The sequence below is a fragment of the Bufo gargarizans genome, chromosome 2 (assembly GCF_014858855.1).
Source record: "Bufo gargarizans isolate SCDJY-AF-19 chromosome 2, ASM1485885v1, whole genome shotgun sequence".
Taxonomy (NCBI): Eukaryota; Metazoa; Chordata; class Amphibia; order Anura; family Bufonidae; genus Bufo; species Bufo gargarizans.
Window position 1 is genome coordinate 378,722,137 of NC_058081.1, and position 20,631 is coordinate 378,742,767.

Below are 20,631 nucleotides of genomic sequence, written 5' to 3' on the forward strand. Positions count from 1 at the left end.
ATGCTGGAGGTTTATGGGGTAATATCAGTGTATGCTGGGGGTATATGGGGTAATATCAGTGTATGCTGGAGGTATATGGGGTAATATCAGAGTATGCTGAAGGTATATGGGGTAATATCAGTGTATGCTGGAGGTATATGGAGTAATATCAGTGTATGCTGGAGGTATATGGGGTAATATCAGTGTATGCTGGAGGTATATGGGGTAATATCAGTGTATGCTGGAGGTATATGGGGTAATATCAGTGTATGCTGGAGGTATATGGGGTAATATCAGTGTATGCTGGGGGTATATGGGGTAATATCAGTATATACTGGAGATATGAGTAATATCAGTGTATGCTGGAGATATATGGGGTAATATCAGTGTATGCTGGGGGTATATGGGGTAATATCAGTATATACTGGAGATATGAGTAATATCAGTGTATGCTGGAGGTTTATGGGGTAATATCAGTGTATGCTGGGGGTATATGGGGTAATATCAGTATATACTAGAGATATGAGTAATATCAGTGTATGCTGGAGGTATATGGGGTAATATCCGTGTATACTGGATATATATGAGTAATGTCAGTGTATGCTGGAGGTATATGGGGTAATATCAGTATAGTGGTGGCATATGGGGTAATATCAGAGTTTGCGAGGGTTTATACACACATTACTCAAAAAATTCGGGATATTTGGCTTTCAGGTGAAATTTCTGGAAAACGTAAGAAGTCCCCGCTCCAGTGATATTATTTGATGAAAGTCGGGCATTTACATAGAAGCAGTGATGGCGATTTCCTCATCCCGGACAATTTATTGACACGGAAGCCGACCCCAGTGCTGGGTACACCGCCACAAAATGTCAGTGTCTCAGGAACCTGTCCTGTGGCCTTGAGCACCAATTCCAGCTTGACAACGACGTCTCCTGCTGTTCACAGACTTATTCTCTGCTGAGGCATCCCACTCTTCTTGAAGGGCGGCCCTCAGGTCATTGAGGTTCTGGGGTACAGGGTTACGCGCCTCTACACGGCAACTCAGCTGATCCCAGAGGTTTTCAATGGGATTCTGGTCTAGAGAAAGTGCAGGCCGCTCCATGTGAGGTCCCCCAGTCTCCAGCAGCCATTCCCTAATGATGTCCCTCGATGAGCTGGAGCATTGTCCTCCATGAAGATGACATTAGGCCGGTGTTGTTCCTGCAGAGGCACCATGACTGGAGTAATGATGTTCTTCAGGTAGTCTGGGCTGTCACTGGACCATTCACAGTGTAGGGCAGTTCTGTACTGACTAGACACACCGGCCCACACTGTGACACCACCACCACCACAGGCTCGTCTGGGGACAACAGTGGCTGATCCAGAGCGTTGGCGGCCATTATTTCTGCTCATCGTGAATCGACTTTCATCAGGGAACAGCACTGAGGCCACTGGTCCCTCGTCCATCCAGTTCCGCAGGGCTTTGTTCAGAATGAAGAGGTCATTATTGTGGGATGTGGCCAGAGGACGGCCACTTCTTCGCCTTCCTGTGACTCTTCCAGTCTCTGTATCTCTGATACAACCTCCTGATGACTCTGTGACACTAAGCTCAGGGGCCACTTCCGTCGGAGAACATCCTGCTTGAAGCCTCACAATGGCGAGGTCTTGTTCATCCATCGGTGACTGTCTGTGGTGAGTTTGTCGAGGCTTACCCCCACAGTTTGTGTTGTCACAGTGCTGCTTCACGTCTTGTTTTGTTCTCTTGGGTAATAGAGTATTCTAGGGTTATATTGGGGGGTAATAGAGTAGTGTGGAGTTTTATAGGGTAATATGATAGTATTATGGTGTTATTTAGGGTAGTGAGTCTTCTGTGGTTATATAGGGTAATATCAGTGTGTCCTGGGGGTATATAAGGTAATATTAGATTATTTGGGGGGCTATATTGGCTAATAATGTATTCCAGGGCAATATAAGGTGCTAAGAGTATTCTGGCGTTATATAGGGTACTATTAGAGTAGTGTGGGGTTACATAATGTAATATTAAAGTAGTGTTGGGTTATATTGGGTAATATTAGAGTATTCTAGTTTTATATAGGGTAATATTAGAGTAGTGTGGGGTTATATAGGGTAATATATGAGTATTCTAGGATTATATAGGGTAATAGTGGAGTACTTTGCGGTTACATCGGTTAATAGAGTATTATACGGTTATATATACGGTAATAGCATATTTTAGGTTTATATCAGGTAATATTCGAGTGTTCTCGGGTTATATAGGGTAATATTAGACTATTATGGGGTTATATAGGGTAGTAGAGTATTCTGAGATTATATAGGGTATTATTAGAATATTCTGTGGTTATACAGGGTAATATTAGAGTAGTGGGGCTTGTATTAGAGTATTCTGGGATAATATTGGAGTATTTTGGGTTTATATAGGGTAATATTACAGTACTCTACAGTTATGTGTAATGGGGGTTGTATAGGCCAATATTACAGTATTCTAGGGTTATCTACAGTCGGGTCCATAAATACTGGGACACGGACACAATGTAACATTTCTGGCTCTATACACCACCACAATGGAGGTGACATGAAGCGGACAAGATGTGCTTTAGGCCTCATGCACACAACAGTATTTTTTAGCGGTCCGCAAAAAGGGGTTCCGTTGATCCGTGTCCGTTTTTTTTTCGTGTGCCTTCCTATTTTTGGAGGATCACCAGACATGAAGGAAAGTATAAAAAAACCTAAGTCAAGTTTGCCATGCAAATGATAGGAAAAAAACGGACGCGGACGACAATCTTGTGTGCCTCCGTGTTTTGTCACGGACCCATTGACTTGAATGGGTCCGTGAACCGTTGTCCGTGAAAAAAATAGGACAGTATTTTTTTCACGGACTGGAATCACGGACGCAGATGACAAACGGTGTATTAGCCGAGTTTTCCACTGACCCATTGAAAGTCAATGGGTCCGCAGAAAATTATGGAAAACGGAACAACTGACACGGGACACAACAACGGGCGTGTGCATGAGGCCTTACCGGCAGACTGTCGGCTTTACCGGCAGACTGTCGGCTTTACCGGCAGACTGTCGGCTGTAATCTGAGGTATTTACATCCAGATCAGGTGAACGGTGCAGGAATTACAGCAGTTTGCATCTGTGCCTCCCACTTGTTAAGGGACCAGAAGTAATGGGACAGAATAATAATCATAAATCAAACTGTCACTTTTTAATACTTGGTTACAAATCCTTTGGAGTCAATTACAGCCTGAAGTCTGGAAAGCATAGACATCTCCAGACGCTGGTCTCATCCCTGGTGACGCTCTGCCCGGCCTCTACTGCCACTGTCTTCAGCTCCTGCTTGTTCTTGGGGCATTTTCCCTTCAGTTTTGTCTTCAGCAGTGAAATGCTCAATCGGGTTCAGGTCCGGGGATTGACTCGGCCATTGCAGAACATTCCACTTCTTTCCCTTAAACTCTTTGGTTGCTTTTGCAGTATGCTTTGGGTCATTGTCCATCTGCCCTGTGAAGCGCCGTCCAATGAGTTCTGGAGCATTTGGCTGAATATGAGCAGATAATATTCCCCGAAACACTTCAGAATCCATCCTGCTGCTTCTGTCAGCAGTCACATCATCAATAAATACAAGAGAAGCAGTTCCATTGGCCACCATACATGCCCACGCCATGACACTGCCACCACCATGCCTCACTGATGAGGTGGTATGCTTAGGACCATGAGCAGTTCCTTTCCTTCTCCATACTCTTCTCTTCCCATCACTCTGGTACAAGTTGATCTTGGTCTCATCCGTCCATAGGATGTTGTTCCAGAACTGTGAAGGCTTTTCTAGATGTCGTTTGGCAAACTCTAATCTAGCCTTCCTGTTTGAGGCTCACCAATGGTTTCCATCTTGTGGTGAACCCTCGCTATACACTCTGGTGAAGTCTTCTCCTGATGGTGGCTTTGACACACATACACCTACCTCCTCGAGAGTGTTCTTGATCTGGCCAACTGTGGTGAAGGGCGTTTTCTTCACCAGGGAAAGAATTCTTCGCTCATCCACCACAGTTGTTTTCCGTGGTCTTCCGGGTCTTGTGGTGTTGCTGAGCTCACCGGTGCGTTCCTTCTTTATAAGAATGTTCCAAACAGTTGTTTTGGCCGCGCCTGATGGTTTTGCGATCTCTCTGATGGGATTGTTGTGTTTTTCAGCCTAATGATGGCTTCACTGATAGTGACCGCTCTTTGGATCTCATCTTGAGAGTTGACAGCAACAGATTCCAAATGCAGATATCAGACTGGGAATGACCTCTGGACCTTGTATCTGCTCATTGTAATTGGGATAATGAGGGAATAACACACACCGGCCATGGGACAGCCGAGAAGACAATTGTCCCATTACTTCTGGTCCCTTAACAAGTGGGAGGCACAGATGCAACTGCTGTAATTCCTGCACCGTTCTCCTGATCTGGATGTAAATTCCTCAGATTACAGCTGACAGTCTGCAGATTACAGCTGACAGTCTGCAGGTAAAGCTGACAGTCTGCAGGTAAAGCTGACAGTCTGCAGGTAAAGCTGACAGTCTGCAGATAAAGCTGACAGTCTGCAGATAAAGCTGACAGTCTGCGGGTAAAGCCGACAGTCTGCGGGGAAAGCCGACAGTCTGCGGGGAAAGCCGACAGTCTGCGGGGAAAGCCGACAGTCTGCGGGGAAAGCCGACAGTCTGCGGGTAAAGCCGACAGTCTGCGGGTAAAGCCGGCAGTCTGCGGGTAAAGCCGACAGTTTGCAGGTAAAGCTGACAGTCTGCAGGTAAAGCTGACAGTCTGCCGGTAAAGCTGACAGTCTGCAGGTAAAGCTGACAGTCTGCAGGTAAAGCTGACAGTCTGCAGGTAAAGCTGACAGTCTGCAGGTAAAGCTGACAGTCTGCAGATAAAGCTGACAGTCTGCAGATAAAGCTGACAGTCTGCGGGTAAAGCCGACAGTCTGCGGGGAAAGCCGACAGTCTGCGGGGAAAGCCGACAGTCTGCGGGTAAAGCCGACAGTCTGCGGGTAAAGCCGGCAGTCTGCGGGTAAAGCCGACAGTCTGCAGGTAAAGCCGACAGTCTGCAGGTAAAGCTGACAGTCTGCAGGTAAAGCCCATCTTGTCCGTCTCATCTCACATCCATTGTGGTGGTGGATAGAGCCAGAAATGTTACATTGTGTCCATTTCCCAATATTTATGGACCTGACTGTAGTGTATTAATAGAGTACTGTAGGGCTTTATATGGTAATAGCTTTTTCTAGGGTTATATCTGGTAATATTAGAGTATTCTGGGGTTATATTGGGTAATATCAGTGTGTACTGTGTGTATTTATTATAAAGCTGCATTAATTCCAGGGCACCGTACAAAAGCTAAGGGTTCACATACATAATATAAACCCAATACCAGTATAATAAGCATGGACTAACTAAGCGACAGTCAGGAGAGGACCCTGCTGCAAGAGATGGAGGGGAGGGTAAAAGCTGCTCAGGTGTCAGGAGCGTGGTTGTAGTGGGACAACTTTACCAAAAACATGAGTTTGCAGGTTGCTTTTGAAAGTTTGGATGTTGGAGCAGAGTCTGGTGTGCTGGGGTAGGGAGTTCTAGAATATGGAGGTGCAGGGGAGAAGTCCTTTACATAATTACAGTTGCAAGAAAAAGTATGTGAACCCTTTGGAATGATATGGATTTCTGCACAAATTGGTCATAAAATGTGATCTGATCTTCATCTAAGTCACAACAATAGACAATCACAGTCGGCTTAACCTAATAACACACAAAGAGTTAAATGTTACCATGTTTTTATTGAACACACCATGTAACCATTCACAGTGCAGGTGGAGAAAGTATGTGACCCCTTGGATTTAATAACTGGTTGAACCTCCTTTGGCAGCAATAACTTCCACCAAACGTTCCCTGTAGTTGCAGATCAGACGTGCACAACGGTCAGGAGTAATTCTTGACCATTCCTCTTTTTTTTTTTTTTTTTTGTAAATTCTTTATTTTTGAAGAATTTTTCAATAAGTAACAAACAAGGGCAGTTCAATACAGTGAGACAAGGTTCAACAAACCCGTGGTGTGCTACAATGACAGAAGGCTAGGACATATATATCTCAATTTAGGAGATGCAATCATAAATCTAGATGCAGCAAACAAGAGCATTCAAGACATTTCAAAGGAAGAAAAGACAGCGGACTATTAACTCATAGGCCATCTTCAGGGGGTAGTATAGGAATCTAGATGCCAGTCCATGACTTGGTAGAGTAGGGCACATCACATGGCAGACAATGATAACTGCCTAGTTAATCTACAACACAACATATAGAACATAACCGATGGGTAGTTTCAGCCTCGCGATTCAGGGCATGGGAGCAACCATGTATTCTGGATATACATAAGTAAGTAACCAAGCTCACATTAGAGTGTATGGTCTAAATGCGTGTCACCAAACGTATACAATGAGGCAAGGAGTGGAGGTTCCATAAATGTAAATTCTGTGAATTCTGAAAGGTCTAGTTACTGAGTCAGTGGATGAATGTATGGTGATGTTTACTGTTGAGGATGGAAGTATCAGATTCTATTTATGGCTCTTATAAAAATCCAACCATGGTTGCCACCTTTTTAAAAATCTATTCCTGTTACCCCGCTCCCAACCAAACATCTCTTCCATGAGGCAAATCTGATGTATCTTCTCTAACCATTCTTTGATAGTAGGTGGATCCGAATTTTTCCATTTAGTGGGGACAACAAATTTTGCTGCTCCTATCATATGTGTGGACAGGCTATTAGGGGAAGGTCTGAAGTCGCCATGTGGCAGCCACAGAAGTACCAGAGCGGGGGTCAAAGAGATATGGGAGCAGCAGACCTTGTTAATGATCTGCTCCACTTCTATCCAGAAGTTGGAAATAGCTTTACAGGACCACCAGATGTGGGAGATGGTTCCGCATTCGTCTTGACAACGCCAACATTTATCTGAGGGCAACAGATGAGCTCTGTACAAGAAGTCTGGGGTTCTATACCATCTTGATGCGATTTTGAAGGAGTTCTCCCGGAAGCGGATACATCTCGAGAATCCATGAGAACTCCCCAAAACCGTATTGACGTCCTCATCCGACAGGGAAATCTGTAGTTCCCGTTCCCAAGCTCTTAGGTAGGTGGGTCTCTCACTTGAAGAGTTTGATATAAGCTGGGAATACAACTTGGAGAGGGTTCTAGTGGGGGGAGAGGGTAGTAAGGTGTAATTCTCGAGCCAAGTGGGGTCATCATAAGGCGCTACATGTGACTTCCTATATTTTCTACAGCTGAGTTCTAGGTCTAATTCGACTAGCCTGGAGCGATGGGACTCAGGGATATAAGCATAGGCCTTCGTTAAAAATTCCTGTAGGTTCTCAGCTTTAGCTAGGTCGGAGATTTTAAGGACTGAGAGATACGACCATGTTTTATGGAAATCGCATCCACCTTTGTTAAGATAGTATGGAAGGACAGATAGTGGGGCTACGGGGGATAATTTGTTAGTGGACATTGAAAGGGCCGGTGTTTTATTGCAAAGCTGGAACATACCATACGTTAGGGCACTAAGAGGATACCTTTTCTTTCTAATTGGGGGGGCAACCCAAAAGTTGTGGGTGGGGTCTTCATCTAGCAGGGCTTTCTCTAAAGCTACATGTAGTGAATCGTTATGTGGACTAGCTAATTCGATCCACCTCTCCAATTGGATAGCCTGTAAATAGGTTCTAAGATCCGGTAAGGACAATCCTCCCCTATTTGTTCTTCTAACCAGTAGAGGGTATGCTAGCCGTGGTTTTTTATTAGACCAAAGAAAATTACTGAAGAGACCTCGGAAATTTGTGAGGAATTTGTTTGCCAGCGAGATGGGTATACATCTCAAGGTATAAAGGATCTGAGGAAGGACATAAGTAGTCAGTAGATTCTTCCTACCCAACCAAGAAAGAAAAGGCAGCCTGACAGAAGCCAGAAAGGCTTTGATTTTGTTAAATAGGGGAACATAGTTAAGTCTAAACAGGTGTGAGGGGTCAGCTGGGATCATGATTCCCAAATGCTTAATAGCTTCCTTGGGCCATTGGAAGGAAGTATGCTTTTTAACTTCCAACATGTGTTTATCCGGGGCTGAGATATTAAGAATCTCAGACTTGTCATAATTGACTTTGAAGTTTGAAATTTCTCCGAAGTCCGAATTTTTTTTTATCACCTCTGGAATTGCAACTGCTGGATTTGTAATGAATATAAGCAGGTCGTCTGCAAAGGCCGCCAATGAATGGGTTTTCCCTTTCACCTGGAGTCCCTTGATAACCTCAGAGGTTCTTAATTTGCAAAGGAGAGTCTCGAGGGTCAAAATGAACAGAGCTGGAGAGAGAGGGCAGCCCTGTCGTGTTCCATTGGATATATTAAAAGGTGGGGATAGAGTGCCATTGACTAGGACTCTGGCTGATGGTTTTGAATAAAGCGAAAAAATAGCATCAATAAATTGAGGTGGGAAGCCGAAATGGCACAGGGTGCTCCCTATAAAAGTCCAATTGACCCTGTCAAATGCTTTTTCAGCATCAGTTCCTAACAGGGTCAATGGGACTTTGTGCTTTTTCGCGTAGTATATGGCATGCAGGACTCTGCTAACATTATGTTTGCCCTCCCGCCCCTTCACAAAGCCCACCTGTTCCTCACCAATCAGTTTAGGGAGTAGCTTCGCTATTCTATGGCTTAAAAGTTTGGCCCATAATTTAATATCTACATTAAGTAGAGAGATCGGCCTGTAGCTGCTACATTTGGCGGGGTCTTTCCCCTCCTTGGGGATAACTGTTATGTGGGCGATTAGCGATTGTGGGGGGAGGGAGGTCCCATTCAATAAGGAATTGCATAGGTCTACCAAATGTGGGGCAAGAATTTTCTTAAACTTTTTGTAGTAGATTATAGGTAATCCGTCAGGACCCGGGGATTTCCCTGAAGGGGTACTTGCTATGACCTCCAGTATCTCCTCTACTGTTACCGGAGACAGCAACATTTCCTTTTCCGAAGAGTCCAGAGTCGGAACGTTAATTGTCTCCAAGAAGGACTTAATTTTAGCCATTGTGTGTTCAGGACTTTTGGATTCTAGATTATATAGGGAGGAATAAAATTTAGCAAATTCCTCTGCTATTGCAGGGGTGTTGGTATGCTGGTGTCCTTTTTCGGACTTGATTCCCTGTATAAAAGTTTTTTTCCCTATGTCCTTTTATCATTTGTGAGAGTAGCTTAGAGCCCCTATCACCGTGCATATAAACCTTGTATTTGGCAGCTCTGAGGGCCTTAGCTGAATTAATGTTTAGCAAGTCCTTCAGTTGGGACCTTAGTTTAGTAAGTTCTTTAAGATGTGTGTCTGAGGCATCTCTTTTTGAGGTGCTTTCCAAAACAGAGATTTGTGCCAAAATGGAATCTACTTGAAGCGTCCTTTGTTTGCGGACCCATGTACCCAAGGATATGAGCTCCCCTCTCATATACGCCTTGTGGGCCTCCCAAATCATAGCCTTATCCATAAGAGGAGTGCAATTCAGTGCAAAGAATGCTTCAAGTTTTCCCTCTAGCCTAAGTCTGTCTCTGTCATTTTCCAAGAGGGTCTCATTAAGTCTCCATGACCAAGCTTTAGGAGGGAGGCCTTTCAGTTGGAACGCCTCTCTAGGACATGATTTGAGAGAAAGAGATAATCACGGCGTTGAAAAGATCCGTGAACTGCGGAAAAAAACGTGAAGTCCTTGTCGCTAGGGTGAGCTACTCTCCACGTGTCCGTGATTTGATGATCAGAAAGCGCTGTCCGCAATCTACGGAGTTGTGTAGCGGAGTGTTTAGGGGCCCCCGAGGAGGAATCCATGGAGTGGTCTAGAGCTAGGTTTAAATCACCCCCAAGAACCAGTATTCCCTCCCTAAAATCTCTGAGCAATTTCAGAACCCTAATCAACCAGGGAATTTGCCTAGTGTTAGGAGCATAAACGTTAACCAAGGTCAGCCTATTACCATAGAGCGTGCCTTTCAGGAACAGGAATCTGCTCTCAGGGTCCACATACTGCGCCTGGATCTGAAAGGGAACGCTGGCTCCAATACCAATGGACACCCCCTAGAGGCAGAGGAGTGAGAGCTATGAACCCATTTTGAATAGTGTTTAGTGAAAAGAGTTGGTATATGGTTGTGCCTAAAGTGCGTCTCCTGGAGGAACAGAAGGTCTACCCTCTCTCTCCTAAGCATCTGATAGACCTGACTTCTTTTCTGTGGAACGTTAAGTCCATTTACGTTTAGTGAGGTTACCTTCAAGGAGTCCATGGCATGCGGCGGTTTGCGTGAGCAAGTAAGGAGTTGCAACCCAGAGGATCAAAAATTGCTGAAAACGATACCCATCTTGAAAAACTAAAAACAAAACATATAATAACAAAATTGAGTATGTCAGTACTCATAGCATTAGTGACCCTCAAGGGGAGAGGGCACTACAAGAAGGGGTGGAATAGGAAGGGGAAAATAGTAATTAGCAAAGGAGCAATAAAGAGAGGGACAGGAAAAGGAGGTAGAGAGGTAGGCGGGGGGGGGGGGGGGATAGTACTGTGAAATACACAAAACCCGTATGGGCCTCTCACAGCATATATATATATATTATTAAGGCAGTGGGGTTCCACCTAAATAGTAGCTAGGAGATTCGTTACAAAAACGGGTCTCCCCCGCAATAATTAAGCGATGGGGTAATATCATGGAGAAAAACATTTCTAAAACAGGTAACATGTTGTTATATAGTGGCATATATGCGCAGTATTTGCGCCGTATATGGAAGGTCCGAAATGAGCAGAGGTACATAACACCCACTACCTCCCCACCAGGATTAGGACGCTCTTGAGTAAGGTCTAATGAGATTATCGCTTCAAGGGGCGCAATACCATGGGAGGTAGGTATTGGGTGAGAAGATAATGGCAGTACCACGGACCTCAATACAGCAATCTATAACAAGAAAACATATACAATACTTGAAGTCCATTTAGCCATCCTTGGGACCAATACGGATGACGGTTTGATCTACAAACATCTCCTAATGGGAGTCGACTCTTCTCGGCTGATGGTAGGGAGCTTCAAGTGTCCCGAAGTTCTGCTTGCCGTTTCTTCGCTTGCGGCGATTTGAATTTTTTCGCCAATTTCCACTCATCAAGTGCGGGAAGCGAAGGAAACTTTAAGTCCCCTGACATAGGTAGCCAGGATCGGATGTCTAGAGGGTCGATCTGCAAAGCGTCCCACATTTTGGTGAGGTCTGCCGGATGTCGGACCGTGACCTGTTTTCCGTTAATGGTGGCACATAGTCCAAAAGGAAAGAGCCAGCGCAGAGGATGTCTTCTTTCTCTAAGGAGATCGGTGAGTGGCTTGAGCTGCCTGCGTTTCGCCAGAGTGCTTGCCGCAAGATCTTGAAATAGCTGTATTTTAGCGTTCTCAATTGTCAGGTCACTTTTGTGCCTGGCGGCAGCTAAAATGGCGGCTGTGTCAACAAAACTCAGTAGGCCGCAGACGATGTCTCGTGGTGGCGCTTCTGGTGGCGGCTTGGGTCTGAGGGCTCTGTGGGCTCTTTCTATAACAACTTTCTCTGCCCTCTCTTGTCCCAATAAGGAGGAAAAAAGGTGACTGACCGTGTCTAAGATGTCCTCTCTTTGCACGCTTTCAGGAACACCTCTAATGCGAATATTCTTTCTGCGGCTTCGGTTTTCCTGGTCTTCCAGGTACAGGTAAGTGGTGTTCAAGTGCTCCTGGATCTCTTCCACCGTTGACTGCATCGCTCGGCTATGGTTAGCTATGGCGAGCTGGGAATCTTCCAGGGCTGCCACTCTGTGTCCTGTCTGTTTAAACTCCGTTTTGATTGCGGACAATTCTTTCAGGACTGGTTCAAAGGCGAGTGCCAGAGACTCTTTAAGAAAAGCCTTGGTAATGTGTGTCGAGCCACGCTCACTGCGTCCCTCAGACATTGCGCAGGAGCCCTCATCGTCTGAATCCTCAGTGCATGTAGCGGCGGCTGCAGCGTCCAGCGCCATCTTGGATCTAACTGCCGGCGAAGATAACTTCTTCCTTAGGAATTTGTCCAAGTCGGATTGTCCTCTGGCTTGCTTAGGTGTCATCTGCGTCTCTTTAGACTTGTCCCTGCTAGATTTCCCCATCGTAGAGCAGGGTGGAAACCCGTCAAATAGCTGTAAACGAGGTGCTGCTGTGAGGAGCTCTCAGCTCAGGCGGCCATTCCCTTCCGCGGCTGACCATTCCTCTTTACAGAACTGTTTCAGTTCAGCAATATTCTGGGGATGTCTGGTGTGAATCGCTTCCTTGAGGTCATCCCACAGCATCTCCATCGGGTTGAGGTCAGGACTCTGACTGGGCCGCTCCAGAAGGCGGATTTTCTTCTGTTTAAGCTATTCTGTTGTTGATTTACTTCTATGCTTTGGGTCGTTGTCCTGTTACAGCACCCATCTTCTGTTGAGCTTCAGCTGGTGGACAGATGGCCTTATGTTCTCCTGCAAAATGTCTTGATAAACTTGGGAATTCATTTTTCCTTTGATGATAGCAATCCATCCAGGCCCTGACGCAGCAGAGCAGCCCCAAACCATGATGCCCCCACCACCATACCTCACTGTTGGGATGAGGTTTTGAGGTTGGTGTGCTGTGCCTCTTTTTCCCCACACATAGTGTTGTGTGTTTCTTCCAAACAACTCCACTTTGGTTTCATCTGTCCACAGAATATTTTGCCAGTACTGCTGTGGAACATCCAGGTGCTCTTGTGCAAACTGTAAACGTGCAGCAATGTGTTTTTGGACAGCAGTGGCTTCCTCTGTGGTATCCTCCCATGAAATCCATTCTTGTTTAGTGTTTTACGTATCGTAGATTCGCTAACAGGGATGTCGGCATATGCCAGAGACTTGTGTAAGTCTTTAGCTGACACTCTAGGATTCTTCTTCCCCTCATTGAGCAGTCTGCGCTGTGCTCTTGCAGTCATCTTTACAGGATAGCCACTCCTAGGGAGAGTAGCAGCAGTGCTGAACGTCCTCCATTTATAGACAATGTGTCTTACCGTGGACTGATGAACAGCAAGGCTTTTGGAGATACTTTTATAACTCTTTCCAGCTTTATGCAAGTCAACAATTCTTAATCGTAGGTCTTCTGAGAGCTCTTTTGTGCGAGGCATCATTCACATCAGGCAATGCTTCTTTTGAAAAGCAAACCCAGAACTGGTGTGTGTTTTTATAGGGCAGGGCAGCTGGAACCAACACCTCCAATCTCATCTCATTGATTGGACTCCAGTTGGCCGACACCTCACTCCAATTAGCTCTTGGAGAGGTCATTAGTCTAGGGGTTCACATACTTTTTCCACCTGCACTGTGAATGTTTACATGGTGAGTTCAATAAAAACATAGTAACATTTAACGCTTTGTGTGCTATTAGGTTAAGCCGACTGTGATTGTCTATTGTTGTGACTTAGATGAAGATCAGATTACATTTTATGACCAATTTGTGCAGAAATCCATATCATTCCAAAGGGTTCACATACTTTTTCTTGCAACTGTATGTGAGGAGTGGATGAGCTGAACGAAGAAGGTCTTGAAGATTACATGTGAGGAGGTATCAGGAGATTAGGTCAGAGATGTATGGAGAGTTCACACCTAGCTGGGTGCGGTTCAAGAGGGGGGGGGGGGGGGGGGGTTGATTGTTTGGTCCTTTTTTTTTTTTTTTTTTTTTTTGTCTCTTACATGTGAGTATACAAATGAACTTTCTTATTATCTTTTCACTCTGTGCATGATCTGATACCGAAGCTGGATTTAAGCATCTGCACTTTGTTGATGTTCATATTTGTATCCCAAATGTATGCCTATTTTATATAAAAATAATATTAAAAATAATCTGATTTAAAAAAGAGATGTATGGGGGGACAGGTTGTGGACTGGAGATTACATATGGGGAGGTATCAGGAGATTAGGTCAGAGATGTATGAAGAGGACAGGTTGTGGACTGGAGATTGTGTGAGGAGGTATCAGGAGATTAGGTCAGAGGTGTATGGAGAGGACAGGTTGTGGACTGGAGATTGTGTGAGGAGGTATCAGGAGATTAGGTCAGAGATGTATGGAGAGGACAGGTTGTAGACTGGAGATTGTGTGAGGAGGTATCAGGAGATTAGGTCAGAGATGTATGGGGAGGACAGGTTGTGGACTGGAGATTGTGTGAGGAAGTAGAGGAAGTATCAGGAGATTAGGTCAGAGATGTATGGGGAGGACAGGTTGTGGACTGGAGATTGTGTGAGGAGGTATCAGGAGATTAGGTCAGAGATGTATGGAGAGGACAGGTTGTGGACTGGAGATTGTGTGAGGAGGTATCAGGAGATTAGGTCAGAGATGTATGGAGAGGACAGGTTGTGGACTGGAGATTGTGTGAGGAGGTATCAGGAGATTAGGTCAGAGATGTATGGAGAGGACATGTTGTGGACTGGAGATTGTGTGAGGAGGTATCATGAGATTAGGTCAAAGATGTATGTGGAGGACAGGCTGTGGACTGGAGATTGCGTGAGGAGGTATCAGGAGATTAGGTCAGAGGTGTATGGAGAGGACAGGGTGTAGACTGGAGATTACATGGGGGGGGGGGTCAGGAGATTGGGTCAGAGATGTATGGAGAGGACAGGTTGTAGACTGGAGATTACATGGGGGGTCAGGAGATTGGGTCAGAGATGTATGGGGAGGACAGGTTGTAGACTGGAGATTGCGTGAGGAGGTATCAGGAGATTAGGTCAGAGGTGTATGGAGAGGACAGGGTGTAGACTGGAGATTACATGGGGGGGGGGGTCAGGAGATTAGGTCAGAGGTGTATGGAGAGGACAGGTTGTGGACTGGAGATTACATGGGGGGGGGGGGTCAGGAGATTAGGTCAGAGGTGTATGGAGAGGACAGGTTGTGGACTGGAGATTACATGGGGGGGGGTCAGGAGATTGGGTCAGAGGTGTATGGAGAGGACAGGTTGTGGACTGGAGATTGTGTGAAGATGTAACACAAATGTATTTACCTGAAATCGTCACTGTCTGTAGGTAGCACAGCCATGAGTGTGTTTAAAGCCCCCTATGTACAACTAGCAAGAAATGATCAATCAATTAACCAACCACCGTGGCCCCTATAAAGCTGAGCAGGAGGAAGGAGCCGGTGTATTTGTATACAGCTTTATTAAAGGGAAGGAAAGTTGTGCTTCCCTTGGACTACAGGAAATGAAAGTTTCAGGTAAATACATTTTTGTTTTACTGAACGTCCTACTGCAGCACAGTCAGAATGGGACCTACAAAGTGGGTGGGATAGAAGACCCCATTAAAATATTCTATTCTTATAAATAGAGGCCTATGTAGTGAGAATGCCCAGCCTGTAATCCTTCCTCAATGGTGAAGATGTTAAGCATGTGGCAGATTTGTTCCAGTGGTTTGTGCTCCAGTTCAGCCCAGGACATGGCACTGGAGCAGGTGGAGTGACTGGTGCAACTGGTGGCTCTTCTCGATAGATAGCCTGGTCCACCGAGCTAGTGGCATTATTTACTCTCTGGCCTTGATCCTGAAGAAATGATGGCTCAGATTTTCTGAAGGTATCTGTCCTTTGGATATATACTAACACTGTACTTCTGACATTAAGGGAGTGCCATTCTTCCTGCCCCTGACCTGGCGGATCCTGGATCTCTGAAATAAGGTCACTTGTATGTACGGATCCTGTAGTTCACTAATGCGCCTTATAGAGGTGATGACAACTGTCAAGAGGATCTTGAAAATGATTAACCCAATGTTTTAGGCCTCATACACATGACTGATGTATTTTTTAAGTCCACAAACCACGGATCCACAAAATACCGATACTGACTGTGTGCATCCCGCAATATCTACGGGCCCTATTGTCAAAATGCCTATTCTTATCCCAAAAAACTGATATGAATAGGACATGTTCAATTTTTTTGCAGGGCAGACGAACATACAGATGCGGACAACACATGTGTGCTGTGCACATTTTTTGTGGCCCCATTGTAATTAATGGGTCCAGATCTAATCCACAAAAAATTCTGATTTGATATGGAAAAAATCCAGATGTGTGCATGAGGCTTAGAGCTGATGTTTTTTCAGTGCAAGAAGGTGCAGGCAACAAATGCTGGAGTGAGAGGCTTTATAGAACATTATAAACTAAGTATCAGGATATGTAGGGCATACAGCAGGGATCTAACTGCACTTAATATTTTTCACCCGCTGTGGCCCCCATTGTATTCTCCCGGCTGGTATGCTAATTTTAGAATCGGAACAGTGAGGAGGAGACTGAGTCTCCTCGTGGACGTCTCCTTCTCCCTGGCTGTAGCGCTGTCCAATCGCTGCAGAGAGCGTCACAGCCACAGAGAAGGTTTTTTTTTTTCCTCTCTGGCTGTGACGCTCTCTGCTGCGATTGGACAGCTCACAGCCAAGGAGAAGGAGACACCCACGGAGAAAGACTCGGTCTCCTCCTCATTGCTCCTATGCAAAAATTTGCATACCAGGCGGGAAAATACAACGGGGGCCACAGCGGGCGAACGGAGCGTCGCCCAGGAAAAATAGTAAGTGCAGTTAGATCCCTGCACTATGCCCTACGTATCCTGATACTTAGTTTATAATGTCTGGACCTCTTTAGGGCCCTGAATAAAAACCTTGACAAGATGGTGGGGAGAAACTTTGTAGGCCTTCAGGCAGCTAGAGTAGCGTTAACAACCTCACTGGAAATCCAAGGTTTAACAGGTTGTTCATGCCAGATTCTACACCGTGAGATGCAACTTGTATGGATGAAGCAGAAGAAACCCCTTTTGGAAGAGAAGGAGTGGAATACCTGGAGACTCCAGTAACTGTCCTTCGAGAGTGATCCCAGAAACGGTAACCAATCCAAGTGAGGCCATCATAAGAGAAGGACTATGACTTCTGTTTGCTCCTCCAGACTCTTCCTAAACACTCTGAGCAATAACAGAAGCTTGGATATACACTACTTACAAAAAGTTTGGGATATTTGGCTTGTGGATGAAATTTCCGGTTGAACCTAAAATGCCCTTTAACCTTTACAGGAGAACTTAATGTGACCTTCTCTAACCTTCTAAATGCACATGTCAAACTGTTCAATGTTTGAATACTTTTTGCATATCTTACTGTTCTCTAACAAGGAGCTTAATGTCAAAATTCATAACAGGTGTTTGATCCATGAATCGCCCAATAAATTTCCTGGTTCAATTAGAATTGGCATTTAAACAGTCCTCCTCATCATGCTGCTCACATTCTGACATCGTGAGACCAAGACCTCGCCATTGTGAGGCTATAAGCGCGATGTTCTCAGATGTAAGTGGCCACTGAGCTTAGAGTGTCACAGAGAGTCATCAGCAGGTTGTATCGGAGATACAGACTGGAAGAGTCACAGGCAGAGAAGTGGACATCCTGTGGCCACATCCCACACTGATGACCGATCAGTGTGGGATGCGCAACTAGATGATAAATGCCACACAACTCCAGGCACATGCAAGGGAGGTGAGAGGCAGCCAAGTGTCACGTCGGACTATTCAAAACCATTAACATCAGCGTGGTCTGCTTGCTAGATGACCTTCAAGGGTAACTGACCACACCACCAGGCACAGGCATCATCTCTTGTCATCTCCGCTGAACGAGGGACCAGTTGGCTTCAGTACTCTTCACTGATGAAAGTCGATTCATGCTGAGCAGAAATGATGGCCCATAGTTGGGATTATTATTTTGTTACTGAAAGGTGACGCTCAGTCTTGGGCTTTTTCTTTGCCGACCGGATCACAAGCCCTCCGGTCGGTAAATTAATTTTTCAGAGCTCTGGGACTTATCTCTGATGAACCAGATCTAGTCTCTCTGTCTGAGACTAAGTTGCGTGGTTTACGGCAGGGAGAGCGTTCTGCTGAGTCCTGTTGCTCTGAATTTAGGAGATGGGCAACTGATACTGAGTAGAATGACCCAGCCCTCCGTAGTCAATTCTGTCAAGGGTTATCCGAGAACCTGAAGGACACATTGGCATTTCACGAATATCCAGAGTGATTGGAGGCAGCCATGTCTCTGGCTGTACATATTGATAGACGCCTGAGGGAGAGATCTAAGGTTCCTCTCGCTTGGGACTCACTATCATATGGGGAAGCGGCCTCTTCCAACATTTTGTATAGGGAGGCACTTGAGCTCATGTCTGATGATGAGCCAATGCAGTTGGGGGAAGTCAATCCTGGACCTGGTAATAAAAACGTTAGGGTTAAGAAAAGACTCTGCTTTTTCTGTGGTAAAGGGGGACATCTTATTAATGTATGTCCTTATGTTAACCACTTCAGCCCCGCTAGCTGAAACCCCCTTCATGACCAGACCACTTTTTACACTTCTGCACTACACTCCTTTCACCGTTTATCGCTCGGTCATGCAACTTACCACCCAAATGAATTTTACCTCCTTTTCTTCTCACTAATAGAGATTTCATTTGGTGGTATTTTATTGCTGCTGACATTTTTACTTTTTTTGTTATTAATCGAAATGTAACGATTTTTTTGCAAAAAAATGACATTTTTCACTTTCAGCTGTAAAATTTTGCAAAAAAAACGACATCCATATATAAATTTTTCGCTAAATTTATAGTTCTACATGTCTTTGATAAAAAAAAAATGTTTGGGCAAAAAAAAATGGTTTGGGTAAAAGTTATAGCGTTTACAAACTATGGTACAAAAATGTGAATTTCCGCTTTTTGAAGCAGCTCTGACTTTCTGAGCACCTGTCATGTTTCCTGAGGTTCTACAATGCCCAGACAGTAGAAACACCCCACAAATGACCCCATTTCGGAAAGTAGACACCCTAAGGTATTCGCTGATGGGCATAGTGAGTTCATAGAACTTTTTATTTTTTGTCACAAGTTAGCGGAAAATGATGATGATTTTTTATTTTTATTTTTTTCTTACAAAGTCTCATATTCCACTAACTTGCGACAAAAAATAAAAGATTCTAGGAACTCGCCATGCCCCTCACGGAATACCCTGGGGTGTCTTCTTTCCAAAATGGGGTCACTTGTGGCGTAGTTATACTGCCCTGGCAATTTAGGGGCCCAAATGTGTGAGAAGAACTTTGCAATCGAAATGTGTAAAAAATGACCGGTGAAATCCGAAAGGTGCACTTTAGAATATGTGCCCCTTTGCCCACCTTGGCAGCAAAAAAGTGTGACACATGTGGTATCGCCGTACTCGGGAGAAGTTGGGGAATGTGTTTTGGGGTGTCATTTTACATATACCCATGCTGGGTGAGAGAAATATCTTGGCAAAAGACAACTTTTCCCATTTTTTTATACAAAGTTGGCATTTGACCAAGATATTTTTCTCACCCAGCATGGGTATATGTAAAATGACACCCCAAAACACATTGCCCAACTTCTCCTGAGTACGGCGATACCACATGTGTGACACTTTTTTGCAGCCTAGATGCGCAAAGGGGCCCAAATTCCTTTTAGGAGGGCATTTTTTGACATTTGGATCCCAGACTTCTTCTCACACTTTCGGGCCCCTAAAAAGCCAGGGCAGTATAAATACCCCACATGTGACCCCACTTTGGAAAGAAGACACCCCAAGGTATTCAATGAGGGGCCTGGCGAGTTCCTAGAAATTTTTTTTTGTTTGCATAAGTTAGCGGATATTGATTTTTTTGGTTTTTTTCTCACAAAGTCTCACTTTCCGCTAACTTAGGACAAAAATTTCAATCTTTCATGGACTCAATATGCCCCTCACGGAATACCTTGGGGTGTCTTCTTTCCGAAATGGGGTCACATGTGGGGTATTTATACTGCCCTGGCTTTTTAGGGGCCCTAAAGCGTGAGAAGAAGTCTGGAATATAAATGTCTAAAAATGTTTACGCATTTGGATTCCGTGAGGGGTACGGTGCGTCCATGTGAGATTTTATTTTTTGACACAAGTTAGTGGAATATGAGACTTTGTAAGAAAAAACAAAAACAAACAAAAAATTTCCGCTAACTTGTGCCCAAAAAAATGTCTGAATGGAGCCTTACCAGGGGGGGAGTGATCAATGACAGGGGGGTGATCAATGACAGGGGGGTGATCACCCATATAGACTCCCTGATCACCCCCCTGTCACTGATCACCCCCCCTGTAAGGCTCCATTCAGACGTCCGCATGATTTTTACGGATCCATGGATACATGGATCGGATCCACAAAACACATGCGGACATCTGAATGGAGCCTTACAGGGGGGTTATCAATGACAGGGGGTGATCAGGGTGATCACCCCCCTGTCACTGATCACCCCCCCCTGTAAGGCTCCATTCAGACGTCCGCATGATTTTTACGGATCCATGGATACATGGATCGGATCCACAAAACACATGCGGACGTCTGAATGGAGCCTTACAGGGGGGTTATCAATGACAGGGGGTGATCAGGGTGATCACCCCCCTGTCACTGATCACCCCCCCTGTAAGGCTCCATTCAGACGTCCGCATGATTTTTACGGATCCATGGATACATGGATCGGATCCGCAAAACACATGCGGACGTCTGAATGGAGCCTTACAGGGGGTGATCAATGACAGGGGGGTGATCAGGGAGTGTATATGGGTGATCACCCGCCTGTCATTGATCACCCCCTGTAAG